The sequence below is a fragment of the Danio aesculapii genome, chromosome 17 (genome assembly GCF_903798145.1).
Source record: "Danio aesculapii chromosome 17, fDanAes4.1, whole genome shotgun sequence".
Lineage (NCBI taxonomy): Eukaryota > Metazoa > Chordata > Actinopteri > Cypriniformes > Danionidae > Danio > Danio aesculapii.
Window position 1 is genome coordinate 46,961,012 of NC_079451.1, and position 15,216 is coordinate 46,976,227.

General features: G+C 32.2%; 1 protein-coding gene across 1 annotated transcript in view; it reads right to left on the minus strand.

Moving 5' to 3' along the window:
- LOC130244177 (transcriptional-regulating factor 1) overlaps positions 1 to 15,216 on the minus strand; it is a 59,060-nt gene that overhangs the window by 34,851 nt on the left and 8,993 nt on the right. The window lies entirely within an intron of this gene.

A 15,216-nucleotide genomic window follows, 5' to 3' on the forward strand; every position in this document is an offset into this window, starting at 1 on the left:
GTCAATTTAAACTTTGTCAAATAAATCAAACAAACAAATACTGTAAATGTATTGTTCATTATTGGTTCATGTTAGTAAATACAGTAACTACACTGTAAAAGATTATATGATCAATTAGACATGACAACATATTGTTTTAGTTAAATGTAACTTATTAAACTGAGTTAATCAGGTTCTAACTTAATTTTATAAGTTACTCAAGCTGTTTTAATATAAGTTGACCCATAATGTTCATTTGATTCAGCTTAAATGTAAGGAAACCAGTGTTTTTTACAGTGTACTATTGACTTAAAGTGTTACAGAGAAGGTTAATATACATATTGCTGGAATGTTTAATGACAGACATTTTGTTATTGACACCAGTTATTTGTGCACAATAATACTAGGAAATTGTATTATCGTTTCACAAATTTGAGGTCAAATTATGCATTAAATATGTCTAAATGTTACAGATTTCATTACTTTGATGACAATAATGATAACAATAAATGTTTCTTGAGCATCAGAATAACATATTTCAGCATTTTATACAGTGTACATTAGTTAATGAACTGTGAGTTAACATGAACTAACAATCAACTTAACTTTATTTTGATTAACCAACGTTAGCAAAGATGAATAAATCTGAGAAGGTTTTTATGGTGAGTTGTTGAGCTGACTGTCATTTTCACTTCATTTATTATTTGCTCCTTCATTTTGTTTTATATCCAAGACCACACTGGAAAAAAGCCAATGGCATTTTTAATTGTTTTATTCTCGATAGTTTTTGAAATGTGTATGAATCTGGCTTAATAGATTTGTTTGTATATTCTTTTAAACTTCGTCAAATAAAACAAACAAAACTATTACTGTAAATGTACTGCTCATGGTTTATGTTAGTAAATGCTTTAACTACACTGTAAATACTAACAGTTTCCAAATTTTGTGATTCACAAGTGTTTTTTATTAATTTACGGTTGTGAATTGCATTATAGGATGTTGATCTCTGCTCTGTCAACTGTTGATGTTGAAAATCCAACTCTACAGTTTAACAAAGTGACTTTTATTGATATTTTAGTAGTGTGAAATAATATAATGTATAAGAAATATTATAGAGAAAAATAAGTCTGTAAAAAAACAGAAAGTGTACTCGCAGTTTATTACAAGGTTTTTTTTACTGTAAAATACAACACCAACCCAGACAGTATATCACTTTAAACTATAAAAATGTCAATAAGTCGCTTTTTCAAACTTTTCAAGGTTAAAAATTGTTGAAAGATCAAGATCCCATAATGCAATTCAAAAACATAAATAAACAGGAAAAAATGAAAACTTTATGTAAATATTCAAATTTTACGGATATTTTTTATAGTGTAAAATTAATAACTACAACCTTATTGTAAAGAGCTATATATATATATATATATATATAGTCAGAATTATTAGCCCCCTTTGAATTTATTATTTTTTTAAATAGTTCCCAAATTATGTAGAACAGAGCAAAGAAATTTTCACAGTATGTCTGATAATATTTTTTCTTCTGGAGAAAGTCTTATTTGTTTTATTTCGGCTAGAATAAAAGCAGCTTTTAATGTTTTAAAAAACATTTTAGGGTCAATATTATTTGCCCCTTTAAGCTTTTTTTTCTCGATAGTCTACAGAACAAACCATCGTTATACAATAACTTGCCTAATTACCCTAACCTGCCTAGTTAACCTAATTAACCTACTTAAGCCTTTAAATGTCACTTTAATCTGTATAGAAGTGTCTTGAAAAAATATCTAGTGAAATATTATTTACTGTCATCATGGCAAAGATAAAATAAATCAGTTATTAGAAATGAGTTATTAAAATTATTATGATTAGAAATGTGCTGAAAAAATGATTAGAAATGTGCTGAAAAAATAAGGGAGCTAATAATACAGGGCAGCCAATAATTCTGTCTTTAACTGTGTGTGTGTGTATATATATATATATATATATATATATATATATATATATATATATATATATATATATATATATATATATATACTGTATATATATATATATATATATATATATATATATATATATATATATATATATATATATATATATATATACTGTATATATATATATATATATATATATATATATATATATATATATATATATATATATATATATATATATATATATATATATATATATTAATTTTTTTTGCTGGAACTTTTAAAGACAGGTATTTTATAATTTGCATCAGTTATTTGTACATGAAAACATTAGAAGCTTCTATTAAGTTGAACTGTCGTTTCAAGAATTTAGCAATAAATATATCAATTTGTTACAGATTTAATTACTTGATGATTTTAATAATACACAATAATAAATGTTTCTTGAAAATCAGATTTAATCTAAAGGATCATGTGATACTAAAGATTCGATTTTGCTTTGCATCACAGGAATATATAAGACTTTAAATTATGAAATTCAGCTTGGCATCACATGAATAAATTACATTTTTAACATATATAATTCAACTTTGCATCAAAGTATCACATTTTAAAGTGTTCAAAATTTAAACACAAAACCGTAAAAGTAAATTGTAATAAAATTGTAAAATATTGCAGGTTTTTTTTGCAATGCATCAGCCTTTGTGGGCATAAGAAAACTTTTATAAAACTTAACATTCAGTTTAATTATTTCTGTTATGCCATTTTTTTGGATTTACTACAGTAGTGCATCTCAAAATCACTGTAGCGGATTGATAGTATAAAGTATATTGCATACATAAGCTGATGTTGTCTTTAAAATTACCTCAATGTCCTTCATCACAATGACTAAAAAAGCTCAGCGATCATTTATAAACTTCCCATTGGACTTCAAATGTCACAATAGTTTTTCTCTTTCAGGCCATACAATTATATGTGACCTTTAAATGTATCCTGCATCATTAATAATATGCAAACTACTAAGCACACTTATTAATAAGTTAAAACAGAAATCAATCATATTAGTTTCTTTGCTGCATTTTTAAATAGATAGTTCTAAAAATCTTACCATATTATGCATTTGACAGTCATGTTGACTTCTAAACTGCCTATAAAAGTCTTCATTAAAGTCTAGATTGTGTCTGAGATTATCTTCACTTTACGTACAGAAAGTCGACTAATAATATCTTAATTTTCCGCCCACAGCAGATACAGTAAATTCACACCATGACTCAGTCTGAGGCTTCCTCTCACATCTTGAATATAAAGTATAGACACCGTCTTATCACTTCCTGTCACATGGTCTGCTTAGAAACAGAACGGCAGTTTGATCGGTATCTGAGAGCTCTTTGAAACGACGCTGCTGTCCTAAAAATATTTTGTCATTGACATTTTTATCAACATACAACAAAGCAAAAGCGATGTTTGGATGCCTTAGAGATGTACTTCACTAAAGTTTCTGTTTGTGAAGTATTAGCTTGTCTTAGTAATAAATTAGAGCACTTTTGCATGTACTTCTACACAATTGCACTTTGACAACAACGACGAGTGTGTCGTTTGAAGAAAGTGTGAAAACAGATCATTCTTTCAACCTTCTCCATCAGATTAACAGCATTTGAGTGTCAAAGGCTGAAGTGCGCTCTGCGGTTTCAAAAGTTTCCATCGGCACTTTAGTTTGACTTTGTGAAGCCGTCAGACTCTGACCAGAGAGTGGAACAAGGCGGCGCTTAGACCTTTTGAAATGGCAAAAAAAAAAATATCAATCAACAAATGAAAGAATCAGTCTTAATCTATTTTTATGTTCTTTTCTTTTGTCAGCGTCAACCGTCTTTAAACAGTATTTAGAAAATCGAGTTTAACTTCAGTTGGCATACTTTTAGTATTATACATGTTTAATTATACTATGATCCGAAAGCTTTTTGAACTACAAATTGAAATGTACAAATAATTGTTTTATAATTTATATCAAATAAACTTTGCTAAAATTCGAAAGACAATTTCAAAGACAGTTGAGCTCAAACTCTTCTTCTAAACTTCGAAATTATTGTCATTGTTAGGTGAACTCATTTGCCATACACTCAAAAAATGACCTTTGTTGCTTGTTCTAGCTACTTGTTTAAAATGAGTTGAAACAACAAAATCCTTAAGGTTTTGGTGGGACAACTTCATTGTTCTCTGTTCAATCCATAACACACCCGGTAAAAAATGCGGGGTCAAAAAGTTGCATGGTTAAAAAGTTCATTTTAATCATTTTTACAAATTTAAGTAGATTGAACTTGAAACAATTAAGTTGTCTCAGAAGTCTCAACAATTGTGTTGATTCAGCTCATTTTAAATAAGTAGTAAATATATGTTTTGAACTTATTGTCATAACTCCAAATAATATGCAATGAGAAACTTTAATATGCATATAAAAATTGATTTGATTATAGAATCTGTTGATCAATAACCACCACATCCATCCATAACTGATACATTTTATTATTATTATTATTATTATTATTATTATTATTATTGTTGTTGTTGTTGTTGTTTTTATTATTATTATTATTATTATTATTATTGTTGTTGTTGTTGTTGTTGTTGTTTTTTTTATTATTATTATTTTTATTATTATTGTTGTTGTTGTTGTTGTTGTTGTTTTATTATTATTATTATTATTGTTGTTGTTGTTGTTGTTGTTATTATTATTATTGTTGTTGTTATTGTTATTATTATTATTATTATTATTGTTGTTATTATTGGCCCATTTTGTGTTCTAAAAGTAAAATTCCACTTGATTGCATTATGATGTCGACACTGTAAAAATGCTGGGTTCCACACAATTCCATCATATTGACCCAACATGAACCGATTAAGTTGATTCAGTCATTTGTACAAATTTAGGTGGATTGTACATAAAACAATTAGGTTGCCCCCCATCCCCCCTCCCCCCAAATGTAAGCCGTGTGTTGTTTTTACTCATTTTAAGTAGTTTAATCAAAGTTTAAACAAAGGTAATTTTTGAGTGTACACTGTAAAAAATGCTGGGTTCCCCACAATTCCTTCATGTTGACCCAAGACGCATTAATTAAGCTAACTTAATCATTTGTACAAATTTAAGTGGCTCATACATTTTAAGTTCACCAAATTAAGTTCATGTTGTCCCAACACAAATCGGTTAAGTTAACTTAATTGTTTTTGCAAACCTAGATTGAACATAAAACAAGTACGTTGACGCTAAAAAACTCATGAATTCTGTTGATTCAGCTCATATTTAAATTAGTACTTTAAACAAGCAGCAAAAAAGTATTATTATTTGAGTGTATAATTAACTTTCTTGTTGCGTTTAGTAGTTGAGCAGTGCATCACTAATTTAGTGTCATCTATAGAAGCTGTTCTAATTGAAACGTTTTGAGTCTGCTGTTCTGAAATGTTGAACAAAATTCTAAAACAATCATTTTTAAACTTCAAACGTTGTTCAAATATGGCAGTTGAGAAACTTTAATATGCAAATAAAAATTTATTTGATTATAGAATCTGTTGATCAATAACCACCACATCCATCCATAACTGACACATTTTATTATTATTATTATTATTATTATTATTATTATTATTATTATTATTATTATTATTATTATTGTTGTTGTTGTTGTTATTGTTATTATTATTGTTGTTGTTGTTGTTATTATTGGCCCATTTTGTGTTCTAAATTCCACTTGATTGCATAATGATGTCAACACTGTAAAAAATGCTGGGTTTCACACAATTCCTTAATGTTGACCCAACATGAATCAATTAAGTTAACTTAATCATTTTTACAAATTAAAGTGGATTGAACATAAAACTTCTAAGTCGTCCCCAAAAAAGTCTCAGGATTTGTGTTGATTCAGCTCATTTGAAATAAGTAGTTTGAACAAGCAGCAAGAATGCTTTTGGAACTTATTGACTTAATACTATAATATGCAATGCATATCTTTAATATGCATATAAACAGTGCATTTGTTGATCAATAACCACCACATCCATCCATAACTGTTTCGTAGCGGCTGCACCTCGCTACGCACATAAGGTTAAGGATGACCGCTGTTAAAAGAGGTCACCCGGAGTCCCCGTTCCCTGATACATTTCATTATTATTATTACTGCTACTACTATTATTGGCCCGTTTTGTGTTCTAAATGTAAAATTCCACTTGATTTCATAATGATGTCAACACTGTAAAAAAATGCTTCTCCTTCATATTGACCTAACACTACTCGATTAAGTTAATTGAATAATTTTTACAAATTTAAGTGAATTGAACTTAAAAGAATTAATCTGTCCCCCTCAAAAACGCAAGAATTGTGTTGTTTCAACTCATTTGAAGTAAGTAGTTTGAACAAACAGCGAAAATCATTTTCTGAGTGTTCACTGTATAGATTGCTGGGTTTCACACAATCACTTAATGTTGACCCAACACAAATCCATTGTTAACTTAATCATTTTTACAAATTTAAGTGGTTTGAACATAAAACATTTAAGTTGCCCCAAATAAGTCTCAGGATTTGTGTTGATTCAGCTAATTTTAAATAAGTAGTTTGAACAAGCAGCAAGAATATGTTTTTGGAACTTATTGACATATTACCACACTGCAAAAAGCGATTAGTTAACTGTATCTAAAAAAGGGAGTAAAATCACATAATTGCAAAAAATTAAGTTAAGTCAACTTAACAGTTTGGTGGTTCATTCCACTGTGGCGACCCCAGATTAATAAAGGGACTTAGCCGAAAAGAAAATGAATGAATGAATGAACTTAACAGTTTCGAGTTACATTATTTTTAAGTAAAGTCAACGAGTTGCTTTTAAGGCAATCGGTTTACTCGCTTTAAGTAACATTAATGACCTTTTACAGTGCATAATATGCAATGCATATCTTTAATCTTTAATGCATATAAACAGTCCATTTGATTATCAAATCTGTTGATCAATTACCACCACATCCATCCATAACTGATGTGTTTTATTATTATTATTTATTTATTTATTTTTATTATTATTGGCCTGTTTTGTGTTCAGAAAGTAAAATTTCGTTGACTGCATAATGATGTCTGCACTAACAAAAATGCTGTGTGCCACACACTTCCTTTATATTGACCCAACCGAAATCGATTAAGTTAATTTAATCATTTTTACAAAGTTGTCTCCTCAAAAAACATGATAATTGTGTTGTTTCAACTCATTTCAAGTAGTTTAAACAAACAGTTACTAAGTGGCTCAAACATAAACCAAATTAAGTTCATGTTGTCCCAACACAAATCGGTTAAGTTAACTTAATTGTTTTTGCAAACTTAGATTAAACATAAAACAAGTACGTTGACGCTAAAAAACTCATGAATTCTGTTGATTCAGCTCATATTTAAATTAGTACTTTAAACAAGCAGTAAAAAATTATTTTTTGAGTGTATTATTAACTTTCTTGTTGCGTTTAGTAGTTGAGTAGTGCATCACTAATTTACTGTCATCTATAGAAGCTGTTCTAATTGACACGTTTTGAGTCTGCTGTTCTGAAATGTTGAACTAAATTCTAAAACAATCATTTTTAAACTTCAAACGTTGTTCAAATATGGCAGTTATCTCAAAAACTTGATCTTTTATATTAATCATGCATTGATATTATTATTAGCATTATATCATTTTGTCCATACACGCATAAAACGAGCACGCTCCAAACTCAAGACATGACAAAACGAATTATTTTTTGTGTCAGATTTGATTTAGTTGAATAACACATTAAGTTATTTTTACATTTCAAGTAGTCTAAACAAACAGCAAAGTCATTTTTTGAGTGTAGACTATGAAAAATGCTGGGTTCCACACAATTCCTTCATGTTAACCCAACACAAGAGCCTCCCATTGGATTAACTTAGTTGTTTTTACAAATTTTAGTGAATTGAACATAAAACAATTAAGTTGACCCTAAAAAAATCCTAAGAAGTGTGTTGATTCAGCTCATATCCACTTGATTGCATTATGATGTCGACACTGTAAAAAATGCTGGGTTCCACACAATGACAAAACAGTCATATTGACCCAACACAAATCAATTAAGTTAATTCAATCATTTGTACAAATTTAGGTGGATTGTACATAACCCCCCCCCCCCCCCCCCCCCCCCCCGCCCCCAATGTAAGCAGTGTGTTGTTTCTACTCATTTTAAGTAGTTTAATCAAAGTTTAAACAAAAGTCATTTTTGAGTGTACACTGTAAAAATTGCTGGGTTCCCCACAATTCCTTCATGTTGACCCAAGACGAATTAATTAAGCTAACTTAATCATTTGTACAAATTTAAGTGGCTCAAACATAAACCAAATTAAGTTCATGTTGTCCCAACACAAATCGATTAAGTTAACTTAATGGTTTTTGCAAACTTCGATTGAACATAAAACAAGTACGTCGACCCTAAAAAACTCATGACTGACTGAGTTATGTGAAGGATGTCATAAGGGAATTAATAGTCAATTGTGGAAAGAATTTGATTGGAAAGTAAAAATGAGGTACTTTAATACTCCTTTTGTAATGTAAAAGGACCATCTGTAGCTTTGTGTTGGAGAAAATGTGGTAAAATTGCAGATCATACCCACATTTTTTGGGACTGACCTAAGATTCAAGAATTTTGGAAAAATGTTAAAAAAAGAAATAGATAAGATACTAGATATAGAAATTCCCCTCGATCCAGTTGTGTGCTTACTGGGAGCACTGTCCAAAGAAATGTTTAATGAAGACACAAGATTTATTATTACTGGTTGCAAAAAAAATGATAACAGTACACTGGATGGAAGAAAGTTCTCCAAAGGTGGCTCAGTGGATTCAGAGACTTAAACAGGTCTATATAATGGAAAAAATGACTGCATGTCTACAAATGAAGACTGATATTTTTCTGAAGAGGTGGAAAAGTATTATGACATATTTAGAAGTTGCTCAACCTACTGTCACCGTAATTTGATGTAACTACAATGCAACGCAATGTAACTTGATGTACAAGTGTATCCCCGTAAAGTAATTAAGATGGCAATACCTTTTATTTATTTATTTATTCTTTATTTTTTATTTATTTATTTTTATTTTATTTTTTTTGTTACTATTTTAATTTTTTATTTATTATTATTATTTTATTTTTTATTATAATTTCATTATTGCTTTTTATTTATTTATTTATTCTTTATTTTTTATTTATTTATTTTTATTATTTTTTTTGTTACTATTTTAATTTTTTGTTTATTATTATTATTTTATTGTTTATTATAATTTCATTATTGCTTTTTATTTATTTATTTTATGGATCACCTCATGTGTAAGGGGTTAAATTGTTGGGGAAGGGGATGTTCTGTAAAAAAAAAAAATATATATATATATTTTGAAAAAATCTTAAATAAAAAGTAAAAAAAAAAAAAAACTCAGGAATTCTGTTGATTTAGCTCATATTTAAATTAGTACTTTAAACAAGCAGTAAAAAATTATTTTTTGAGTGTATTATTAACTTTCTTGTTGCATTTAGTAGTTGAGCAGTGCATCACTAATTTACTGTCATCTATAGAAGCTGTTCTAATTGACACGTTTTGAGTCTGCTGTTCTGAAATGTTGAACTAAATTCTAAAACAATCATTTTTAAACTTCAAACGTTGTTCAAATATGGCAGTTGAGAAACTTTAATATGCATATAAAAATTTATTTGATTATAGAATCTGTTGATCAATAACCACCACATCCATCCATAACTGACACATTTTATTATCATTATTATTATTATTGTTGTTGTTGTTGTTGTTGTTGTTGTTGTTGTTGTTGTTGTTGTTGTTATTATTGGCCCATTTTGTGTTCTAAAAGTAAAATTCCACTTGATTGCATTATTTGCAGTCAACACTGTAAAAAATGCTGGGTTTCACCCAAATCCTTAATGTTGACCCAACATGAACTGATTAAGTTAGCTTAATCATTTTTACAAATTAAAGTGGATTGAACATAAAACTTTTAAGTCATCTCTAAAAAAGTCTCAGGATTTGTGTTGATTCAGCTCATTTGAAATAAGTAGTGTACAATAAGAATGTTTTTGAAATTTATTGACTTAATACCATAATATGCAATGCATATCTTTAATATGCATATAAACAGTGCATTTGTTGATCAATAACCACCACATCCATCCATAACTGATACATTTCATTAATATTATTTTTCGGTGCGTTTTGTGTTCAGAAAGTAAAATTCCGCTGACTGCATAACGAAGTCTGCATTTAAAATGCTGGATGCCATTTCAGCTCATTTTAATAAAGTAGTGCATCACTAATTTACTGTCATCTATAGAAGCTGTTCTAATTGACACGTTTTGAGTCTGCTGTTCTGAAATGCTGAACAAAATTCTAAAACAATCATTTTTAAACTTCAAACGTTGTTCAAATATGGCAGTTATCTCAAAAACTTGATCTTTTATATTAATCATGCATTATTATTAATATTATTATTAGCATTATATAATTTTGTCCATACACGCATAAAACATGCACGCTCCAAACTCAAGACATGACAAAACGAATTATTTTTTGCGTCAGATTTGATTTAGTTGAATAACACGTTGAGTGAGATGCAATTCATTTCAAGCTTCATTCTACGATCTATCTAAACTTTATCCACAGTTGTTGAGGTAAACCCAACTCAACTAGAGCTCAAAACAGAGCAGTCACTACTAAAAACACAGCAGCATTTTTAGTAACTCTCATATATATATAGTTCAGCAGATACTAAGTCTGTGCAAACATTGACTTCTTTTAATCTGTACATATAACGTAATCAGAGCTTGCAACATCAATCCGCAAACCTGCTGAGGTCAACGCATACAATGACATTACAGCAAAGTCAAACACTCTTTAATATGCTTTACAAGTTCAGAGCAGTTTTAAGTAGATGTTGCATGTAGATAATATAAAATAAGATGATGATGCTTACCTCTCGTTTCTATTTTGATTAAAGGCTGACCTTAAATGCACCGAACATAGTCAAAAAAAGTAAAGGCAAAATAAAAAAGGCAATAACTCGAAGGCTGATCAGAAATGGGAAGTAGGTTGAGTTGGTAATGCTGACTAAGGATTTGGTGTCCTTTTATAGCTACAGCGAATGGCCTGAGAGGGTTCAAGGAAGTTCAGGAAGTGTCATCTCTCTCTCTAAGCCGAGAGACTTCCGTCATGCAACCACAAGCTATTTTGTCAACCTGCTATTATTTGTGTCATTCGTTCTTCGGAGTGGCTTCATAAACTGGAGGAGGGTTAAAAAACGGGCTTGATTCAAAGCTGTACTCTCAGATAATACTGCATTTTTGACAAAAGGTGTCAACTATTGACTTCAATAGTTTTTCCTACTATAGAAGTCAATGGTTACAGGTTTTCAGCATTCTTCAAAATATCTTCTTTTGCGTTTAATGGAAGAAAGAAACTAGTAAAGATTTGGAACCACCTGAGGGAGAGTAAATAGAGTAAGTTTTCATTTTTGCGTGAACTATCCCTCCAGTTTTAGTAGAGTTCTGGTTAAATTTTCTTTATAATTTGACCTTTCTGAAACAGATGAACATATTTTCCATGGCCACAGGATGTGTTTTCTGACATCGTTTTTTCGCGTATAGCGCTTATACAATGTAGATTGTGTCAAAGCAGCTTCACATAAAAGGTCATAGTAAATAGGAACAGTGTAGTTCAGTTTGTAGTGTTTAAGTTCAGTTCAGTTGAGCTCAGTTCAGTGTGGTTTAATAATCACTACTGAGAGTCCAAACACTAAAGAGCAAATCCAACGATGCGCAGCTCTACAGATCCCGAACCAAGCAAGCCAGTGGCGACAGCGGAGAGGGAAAAAAAACTTCACTAAATGGTGAAAGTGAAGAAAAAAAAACCTTGAGAGAAACCAGGCTCAGTTGGGCACGACCATTTTAATTTCTCCGCTGGCCAAACGTCTTGTACAGAGCTGCAGTCTCAGCGGCGGAGGCTGGAAGCTGGCCTCAGCAAAGACTCGTCTGTCTCTGGAGCGTCACAGGAATCAGTCTCATGCTCTTCACTCCTCCATGACCACCACAGTAGCTGCTCAGGATACGGCCTGGTCCAGGATATGGAAACCTTGGGATCATCTCGTCACTGGTCTTGGATCGGATCAGTGACTCTGCATAGTCTGAGGGCCTCGGGAAGAGTATCCCCAGGTGGAAAAGGAGGTAAACACATTCCCATTTTTATATGGGCAGAGTACATTTCTGCCCCTGAGTATATTTCTGAGCTAATTATTATACACCAACATGTGAGATATCTTCGCGCTAAGGATCGTCTCTATCAGCAAGTTCGACGATCGTGCTTAAAATGTCGAGGTGATAAAGCTTTCTCAGTAGCAGCTCCAAGAGTCTGGAATGACCTTCCACTCTCCTTAAGAACAGCTCCAACTTTTGAGACTTTTCAGAGGTCACTGAAAACACGCTTATTTTCTTTAGCTTTTAATCATGTGATGCGAGTTTATGTATTTTGGTTTTTGTGTATATTTGCATGCTGTTTATGTGTTTTATGTACAGCACTTTGGTACCCATTGTGGTTTGTTGAAAGTGCTATAGAAATAAATTGAGTTGAGTTACATACAAGAACTGAAGCTACCTATACATGTTAAGCAAAATAAAACAGTAATAGCCTTATCATACACCCTGCGCAAAACGTGTTTGGCGTGATTTGTTGCTATTTTCAGACCAGCGCAACCCTAATTTTACATTTTGCGCCCCATTGTTTAAAAAGCAAATACATTTGCACTGCTTTGTGGACTCATGGGTGTGCTGGTCTGTAAAGGAGGTGTGTTTAGGCACATTGTTGGTGCGTCGCAACTTTGAAGAACTAAAACAGACCGTGCCATTCATTGACCAACTAAAAGATGCTCTAAAGTCCAGCGCGTTAGTTATGCGCCTATGTGAGTCCAAACGCTTGCACATTGATTAATACACACAGGATGTACAGCAATACACAAATATCTTTACAAATGAAAAAGAATTAAAGGAATAAAATATTACATAAGTATAAAAACCACTGCCTCCATGCCTTCACCTCGGGGGGCTTTTCAGTTTTTTCATGACCATTTACATTTGTATAATGTTATTATTATTAGCAGTATTATTTATTATATGCATATTTATATTTGTTTTAATAAAAACAAGTTTAGATTTGTCCACCTGTGGGGTTTTGGAGACGTCCGCATCACCATATGGGGCATAATAATAGGTGTTTGGATATAACTCAGTTTTTTGCAGCCTGATCTCACGAGGAAACGTAAGTATTTTACGTTTTGACAGTTTAGTGGCTAATTCGTACGAGTTCAGTCGTACGAAATTGTACGAGTTTAAAAAGGACCCCCACCCCTAAACCCAACCATCATTGGCGGATGAGCAAATCGTACTAAATTGTACGAATTAGCCGCTAAATCAAAAAGTTACGAATTGCCGTGAGATTGTGTTGGTTTTTTGACCACACTTCATTATTATTGTTCATTTATTCAGATGCTGGAAATTAGAACTGAATATAGAAATAGTTTTGAAACGAATCTTTGCACTTAACAAACTAAATTAAACATGTAGGCTGATGGATGTCTTCCGTGGAGTGAGTACAACACATCAGATCCATAGTTCTTAATATCCTGTGCATGACAATAAATGTGTAACACGGGGAGTGACAGAGACAGTTGAAGTTTAGGATCCACGTGCAGGTTTATTCAAAGTCAGGGAGGCAATGGTCAACACAGGTGCAAACAGATGTATAAAGGCAGTCCAGAATCGTAGTCAAACACAGGCGAGAGGTCGGTAGACAGGCGGCAGACAAGGGGAAAGGGAAACCAGGCAAAGATCAAAAACACGGAGGAACAAGACTAAGAGAAACGCGTCGTAATGTCACTTTACAGAAAACAAGACTCAGCAATGTGAATGAGTGTGTGTGCTGCTTAAATGGTGTTTGTAATCAGTCCCTGACGATCCTCAGGTGGTGCGAGTGTAAATAGTAGAGACCATAGACTGTAAAATATATGGTATCCGTGACGTCACCCATTGGTTTCTGAACACTGCAAAAGAAGCTACAAGTAGGTGCGGCCAACCGTCGCCATTTTGTTCGCGCGTCATCGCACCCACGATACCAAACAAGGGCAAAGAGGCGGAGAGTGAGCGGAACTACAGACACCTGCTGGCACTTTGCTTAGACCTGGCAGACAGACTACTTTGGGAGAAACGCTTGATACTTTATTACCTGCGACTCGTTTGTGTTCTGACCACATGTACTTGGCTGTACACTATATCAATAAAGTGTTTAGACTTTTAAAAACACTGTAGTAATACATTGAGCCACTAAACATTGTTCTTATGACGTTTTTCTACAGGAAGAAACGCGGAATACTTCCAAACTCTTCAGATATAGTCTGTGTTAGTAAATGCAAGACTATTGATGAAATCCAGGCATAACACTGTATGATAACGCTTCAGATGACTGATCTAGAGCCTACAGCTAATCAATCTGTCACATTCTGGAGTGCTTTACGGGTCTAAAGAAAAATATTAATACATTTATAGAGATGGTATGCAAGTATATAACTTTAGTCACATGGAAAACTGAGGCCACGTGAATGGTTTGTGAGCACAATTAAGTGCACACAGCATCCCATATCATCTGATAATTGTAAGAAATAAGTCCAAAAGGCAGCTGACTGTGTAAAGCCACATAAAACAAAACAAAAATACGATGAATATGCCGAGATCAGTGGCTAATCTGCCGGATTCAGCTGAGGTGAAGTGACGGCGACCAGCGAGACCTAGCTGTCACTCAAAGTGCCACGCCCTTAATTATGCAAACTTAATATAACCTAATATAAAGGAAATGGATGAATTATAAAAAAATTCACCCCCTCACAGTTGTCATGGAGGGTAATAATAGCTATATGAACCAAAATCGTTCTTTGTACCAGGCTGTAAACACCTTTTTTTCTGCTGTAAAGTTGGCCATTCTAACAGTGGGCTCAATTGCAATTTGCTCTATTATGGAGCCAGAAGCGGAATTTAGATGAATTGCAGTTTCAGTTACTTCCGTATTGGCTTCCCGAGGAAGAGCGGGAGGTTGCCGTTTGGTAGAGACTTGGAGCAAGTGTGAGTATGTGTGTGGCATGACTGAATATGTAGTCCATTAATGGCGGAATTGTAGTCCATGTGTGTTTGTGTGTGAGATCCAGCGATCTGGGAGTTATGATCACTGGTGATCGTG